Source organism: Drosophila virilis, chromosome 5, assembly GCF_030788295.1.
Source record: "Drosophila virilis strain 15010-1051.87 chromosome 5, Dvir_AGI_RSII-ME, whole genome shotgun sequence".
In the NCBI taxonomy this organism is placed as follows: domain Eukaryota; kingdom Metazoa; phylum Arthropoda; class Insecta; order Diptera; family Drosophilidae; genus Drosophila; species Drosophila virilis.
This window is the reverse complement of record NC_091547.1, coordinates 13584303-13591801: the sequence shown is the minus strand read 5'-3', so window position 1 is coordinate 13591801 and position 7499 is coordinate 13584303.

Below are 7499 nucleotides of genomic sequence, written 5' to 3'. Positions count from 1 at the left end.
TATACACAAAAGGCTTTAACCGCAACATAGTTTATCTTCGCATATAAAGAGCCGTGCACGCAATATTGGGGAAGCTGCGAATTTGTTTGGCGAATTCGTATACTTGACATCACAGGTGCAAAGATAAGCTAAAATAAATATTTTGATGTGGCCGCTCAGACAGATAAGCGCCCCTATTTACCTTATATGATATATGCATACCATATTGTTATGTTAAAATGAGCCAATCGACAATTGAGAAACAAGTATGTTTTAATTGCCAAAAGAAATTTTCTTTTGAGACAACAAAACAGTAAGAGAGCTCTGATGGGAAGTTACCAAAAGATAGATATCACTTACTATTCGCTGCCTATTTTCCGATCTCTTTTAAATCTTAAGCACATAAATCTGGCATTCAAAATGAATCCCCGAAAACTGGTTTGCCCGGACTAATTGACTTCAATTCTAATACTAATAAGTAGTTTATATTCCACTTAAAAATCTTATAAGTCTATCACATTACATTTAGATATTTTAACAAAGACAACCTGGTCCCTGTTTTTCGATGTTTGGCATAATAATTTATTGCTTGATTGCATAAGGCTGTGCTTGGCGGATTCGAAAGGAGGATGCCTCCGTCTGTGCTGCTGCTGCTTTGTACAATAGGGATAGCCTTGGGTCTGGAGAACCCAATGAACTGTCAAGCTCCAGTTAATAATTGTAATTTAAATCAAAGCTGATTGAAGCGTAAAATCGTTTTGGCCCTTACAGGATGCACAGACGCATACACATTACGATACTCAGTGGCCGCACTCATTACTCATACCACAAGGTGTACAATTGGATGCGGATGCCGGGCCTGGCCGACGGTGGTGGCGGAGAGTCGTCCTTTTGACATTGGCAGTTGGTTGTTTGGTGATTCGAAGTCATCTTAGTTTTTTCTCGCATTCATTTCATTGGCGTCCATTTCGGATTGCACTCCAGGGAGTCGTAGACGCCGCTTCGCCCAGTCAGTGGGCCATTTCACGCAATGCCCTTCACGTTTTGGCACTCTCCTAATCCAGTCAATGTCTTGTCACTTGATCCGCCAGCCTCTGCCCGGGCAGCTCTAAGTCAAAAAACTGATAGAGATTAATTGGTTTCCCGTTACACGATTCGTTTGCAGCATTCGTAATGGGCTGAAAAACGAAGGTGCCATCCGACGACAGACGAATGCCGGCTCCAATAATGCGATTATTTCAACATCATCAAGTGGCTCGGCTAGAGGGAGAAATCCGAACTGGAAATTGAAAAAAAGAAAATCTAAATGTAACTGTAAATGTGCGTGTAACTGTAACTGTAACACTCGCCTAATCTGATCGCCTTTAAATTTCCATTCCGTTATTTATTCATATAGGAAATTATCGCCTATTTAATCGCATATTCGAATGCCAGCGAGCTCGCGCCAAATCCTCATTGAATGTGAAGTGTACTTAGCGTATTTTCCCCCGCTCGCCATTTTCCATTGTACTTACTCGCATTTGCTTTGCCATTTTGTTTATCAGCCGACGTGTTTGCCAAGCCAATTCTTAAGAGACACCGTTGTGCCCCCGCCTTTCCCCTGCGATTGCTGTAAACAACGGTTATCTGCGGGGCCTTCAAACAAAGAGCCAAACAAAGAGCCCGCTAAACCACTAAGCGCGACTTCAGAAGAGCCTGACAACAACAATAGCACGCAGCTACATTAAATAAAAAAAAAAAGAAAAAGAAAACAACAAAATATTGCGTTCGTATAATAAATGTGGCACGGATTTGCGAAATTCCGCTGGAAGAGCAAAAAATTCCCTGGCAGGCAGGAAGTAAATTCAATCGTAAACAACGCAATCAAAAATTCATTCAAACGAAGCATTAACGCTTATTCCGTTTAGCCAGGCCCTCTGAAGTCCTTGCTGGTGTGTGTGGGTGTAAGTGGGTGTGAGAGGGTGTAAGGGGGTGTGGTGCGGGTTTGGGCTCGTTTGTCTCGCGCTGTCTCATTGTCAAAATGCAACAGGGCGGGTGCTCGAAAAGCCAAAAAGCGTGCAGTTGGTCGGGCGGGGTTTATACCCTTACCAATTTGACACAAGAAAACGGGTATACACAACTTAATAAAGACAAAGGTTTTCATCAAAAAATGTAGGCATTTGTTTTGCTCAAAACAATATTCATAAGGGTTTAAAAATAGTAAACAAAAAATATTCATTTAATGTTTAAAAATATTAATAAAATAATTTTGGCATTTGTTTTGCTTAAAACAATATTCTTTAAAGGTTTAAGAAGATTATATAAATAATATTGGCTTTTGTTTTGTTTAAAAGAATATTATTTTAAGGTTTAAATATATTAATAAAATAATTTAGGCATTTGTTTTGGTCAAAACAATATTCTTGTTAAGGTATCGGATCTAGTTTTTGTTATTATTTCAATATGTTTGGTTCGGGTATCTTGCAGTCGGTAAGCCCCAAAATATCTAACATGCATATATATATATTTTTTTTTAATTTTCAATGTTTTTTTTTGCGCCACTTAGGCAGGTACATTTGTTATGTGGGCACGAGCGAGTCCCGGTGCCTGGTTGCGAGTATTTTTTTGTAGTTCCGGGCGGGCACGTCGGTTCATAATTTTCCATTTCCATTCAAACGCCACGTTAAATGAAACCACGCAGAGCAGCGAATAAATTGTGCACTGTGCGCCCCGCGAGTGCGGGAATGGGTGGGGCTGGGCTGGGCGCACAGGTTTGTTTGTATTGCATACCTGTTTGCATGGGAAATTCAGGGGCACGTGTGCCCACACACACACACACACACACACACATGTGACCGGCGGCATTCTCTAACAATGAGCGTAGCATATAAGTATCTGTGGCAATAAATTTAATTTGCCCAGCAAAAACATCGCAAATCCATTTTTTATGCCATAAATTCCTTAGCTCCCATGTGCATTGGGCTTGCAACGGATTAATGGATGTGCGAACATGCATATAAAGTCGAAGGTACGCAAATAAGGTACAGCAGGAATACCCAAATACCTCTTTACTAGTCTCCATTTTGGAGATCCTTTTATACTAGTTCACATAGACGAATCTGAACTTTTACTCGCGTGATATCAGTTAAAAATTAATAAATCCCAATATTTTTGTTTCGCATGATTATATGATAAATAGAGAATTATATTATAAAATTATTATTATTATTATTATTATTATTATTATTATTATAAAATTCCTTTGCCCAATTTTGGGTTTGTTTTTAAATAGAAGTGGAGTTCAATTTTCCATGAGCGGAAACTGGCGAAAAATAATATCTTTTATTTTCAGCACAAAACTAGCTATTTTTATTATAAGGATTATATTTAAGGTTCTTATAATGAAGGCATAAACACTTGCAGAGGACACTATTGTTTAAATAAAGTCAAAGTCAGAAGAAGGGGGAAGAGGAGTTTTTGGTTTGTTTTTCGCATCATTGACTGCTCAGAAATGCTGACTTTTGAAATGTGGATTTGTTCATTATGTATCATCAAATATTCTGGTATGGGCAGCATATATAATCTTTAATTTGGCCAGCGTACTTAAGGTACACATCTATCTTGACGCCCTTACGGAGCAGGACTCGGCTCGGCCCCATTTAATGAAAGTGCCCACTCCAAAAGCCAAACGCCCACTCAATCATAAATATTATTAATAATGTGTGCGGTTGCGGCTTCTGAGTTTTGTGGGTTTTCTACGTTTTGTGTGTGTTTTGCTCTGTGCACTGCGAGTGCCTTCGGGCTAACTTATTTAGTTTAGTTTGCGGCGAGAACTAAAACTTTAGTACCCAAAACTTGCTCCACGGCGAACTTTGTGGGGTCTGTTTGAATTGGCGAAACTGAAGTTCGCTCGCATCTGCAACGGACAAGTTTTTTGGTGAATTTGTGAACCAATATTTGATATGTGAGTGTATGCTCTACGCAACCTAATAGATACACACACTTGCTGTCATCTTTATGCCATATCTGACTGGCTCATATTCGAGTCTTAAATATGAAAGCTACTTTGCACTTTGCTCCAGTCGAGGCCAAATTAAAGTTGTCACATTAGCCAAATGAATGAGAAGCCTGCAAATTCATCCACTCGCACACTCGTGGGATTGGGTGTGGGTGTGGCTGTGGGCTTGTGTGTGTGTGCCAGTTAAAAGCATCGCTGCTCGTTTTAATCTTGAAGAAATAACTTTGGAGCTGACGATGATAAATCATAAACAGCCCCAAACAGGCATAGAAGACGCCAAAAGCATGAGCTCTGGCTGGGCAGGACACGTCGCTGCTTGGCGCACGGACGTGGTCGCCAGGACTCAAGGAGCGAGAGCAACAATATGTGAATATGTTATTTGTTTTGGGAATTGTGAAAATCTCAACAGGTCCCCGCACTTTGCATATTATTTTTAATACGAGTTCAACAACAAGTCGTGCGCATTCAGACAACTCCGTGTTTCAACTCCGTCTTTGGTATTCGAGCTTAAATTTTGGGGTCCTGTCGGGTCAGCTTGGTAATTACCATTGCCCGCTTCTGTTGCGATTCTGGTTCTCGTGGCTTACCACTACACAAGCCCACAAAATTGGTTGGTTCTGTTTGCCTAGACATTCCTTGAGCGGGCCACATTCGCCCAGCTCAGAGATGGACGGGCGGGACCCTCATCATCTGTGCAAATATTTGTACACTCATATCCTTATGATGTTGGCTCATTGAAATTAAAAGAAAACGCCGAGAGACTGTGAAAACTCACAGCCTTTAATGCGTATTGCTATCCAGACACAATATGCATTCACTACCTTTTTTAATTCCCGTACTGGTTGCTTTGTCACTATCTCCTCAAACTTAGAGGTGCTCACAGGTGAAGGTAAAGAAGTACAAAAGTTGCCAGAGTCTAATTTGTATCATTGTTCTGGTAAATTCGACTTTTTAGTAAACTTGTCAATTCAGCCGAAAGACAAGCTTAGGCTAATCATTTGTAGTTCGCATTATTTTAAATGATCAAATGTAAGCTTTTTCTTCTAAATTAAGATTAATAGTTATTATTATTTATAATTATTATGTAGAATAAGCAGAAAGAATATGCAATCTCATCTAATAAATTTAAAACTTTATCCAACCTTTATTTTTAACAAACAGCTGCATCGATTCTTTATCCTGACTGTTTCTATCCAATCTCGTCTCACAGTTTTAAGGCTCTCGTTGCGGTTAAATGCACATAAACTGGTATTTACACACGTTTGGGTGCTGCTGCAAAATACCATAAAGATCGGACTCTAAGCACCGATGCTATTCAAGAATGCATTTCCCATGCGGAGTAAACGGAGCATAAAGCGACGTGTGTGTGTGTGTGGATATGTATGTGTGTGAGTATATATGTGTCTGTAGCCGAAAGCTAGGAGGTGCAAGAGTACCACGTCGCTGGGTTTGGTGCATCTTAGTTGGCCACTCTCGAATACAGAACTTTTACTTGTTCTGGTTCTATTTCAGAACACACTCAAGCTATGAGAAAAATCAGACTTGTGCTCCTATAGGAAATAGATTTGGAGTTTTGCCAAGATAGCTTAATTAATTAAATCTTATCAATATTGGGGGCTATCCCTGATTATTTCCATAAATGGAAAATATCAAAATTTCTTGGTTTGATCTAAATTTTGTAGATATAAATTATTTAGTCAGTCTCCATTAGAATAACTGACTATGATGCTGATAAATTTCGAAGCTGGGCAGCTGGCGTTGCATCGAGATTGCCTTTTATGCGTCCGGTGCATTATTCATGAGTGCATGCAAATTGAATAGCAAGTGGAACACGTAAATTCACACACACACACATACTGTTAGAGCTGTGGGCGTGGGGGAAACATGTTGTGCTCCATTGTCTTGTTGGGCTGTCAATGCGAATTACTCGACCGGAGACAGGGCAACACATTCCACGGCCTCTCCGTGAGTTTACCTTTAGGATAGCATATGCACAAGTTCAATTCCCCCGATGAACATTCATTCTGATTATGCACACCACACATGGACACACATATGTGTGTCTTTTTCCCGTACACACATATGCAGATATGAAAAGTGTATTCTCCGTAGTCAAAGAACCAAGTAGTTCTGGTTTCTGGGGCAGCATCTTCAGCCGTATCCGGGCGCAACAAAAACAAGAGCCAAACTGCGAAGATTCAATTAAGCGTCGCACAAAACCCACAATTCAAATGTTGACGGCACATTTCGGCTTTATTAAATTATCATTCGATTATGCCATTATGTTTTCGATTGCACTGGGATTCGTATTGGTATTGGTATTGGACCAGGACACATGCAATTGCCATTGGATTGGGCTGGAGCATGCCGTCGCTGCTTTTACTTAATGGCACATCCGGCGGAAGTTTAATGATACTTTGCCTCCGGCTAGGGTTGTTGCCAACTTGGCGAAAACTCAAGAAACCCCTTTTCCGCACACATTTCCGACCCTTTCTTTAAACTGAGTAGATACATGTGTGCCTGGTTTTTATGCTGCGAAAATTGCTTTGTGATGAAAGTATCTGGCGCATTCTCCATATGAAATATGTACACCCATATCCATTAAATGTAACTGTTATTATCTCACGTACTGCCATTTTGGGAATTTTAAATATGAAAACTGCTTAAATTGTCCTCAAAATGGGCATTCACAACGAGCAAAGAGTGCAATAGACATCTCGAGCACTAGAACAGGTGTGGATAGGAATGAAAATGTATTTGTATCTGAAAGATGTTGCTCTTGTCAGCATTTTTTAAAGCATAATTTTACAGATTTCCTTATAAGGCTAACTAGTTTTTGAGTAAACATTTACCCATACTACCAATATATAACTTAAGCGTTTGCGTAAATCTAATGTACGATTTTATTTTGGCTAAAGATGATTTGATAGATGATAGATAGATTAGATACAGGACTTGGCTGTCGATCAAGAATATAATTAACTTTCTTTTTCTTCTCAATGCAATTTGTTGCAAAACTGCAAATTCTTGTTTCCCTATACAGTTTCCAATTGTCACTTTTTTTTTTTTTGGTTTATTTCATGTTGTGGGCTGGCAATTTAGCCCCAGCTTCAATTGCACCAATTTGCCAATGAATGGCCACTTCTAACTTCCCTTTCCGGACTCAAACTTCATCCGCAACCCTTTTCAGGGCTGTGTCCAGCATCGGAGTCGGAGTTGTAGTCGGCTTCGGCTACGTCGTCGGCGTCGACGCTGACGTCCATCACTTTGTATACCTTTGGGTGTTGGCCAACGCCAATCAAGCGCAAAACCATTTTTGACATGGTTCGACATGCGAACGGGTGGACAATAGGACCAGCTGAATGCCAGGCGAGCTGCCAACTGGTTGGCCAACCAAAACCAGCCAGGCATAGCATAGCAGGAGCAACAAGGACCTGCCAGCTGGCTGCCTGGACAATGACAATTCAATTACAGAAATGAAAATAGCGCCAGGCATAAAAATCAAATAAAAGGAGCATAAAGT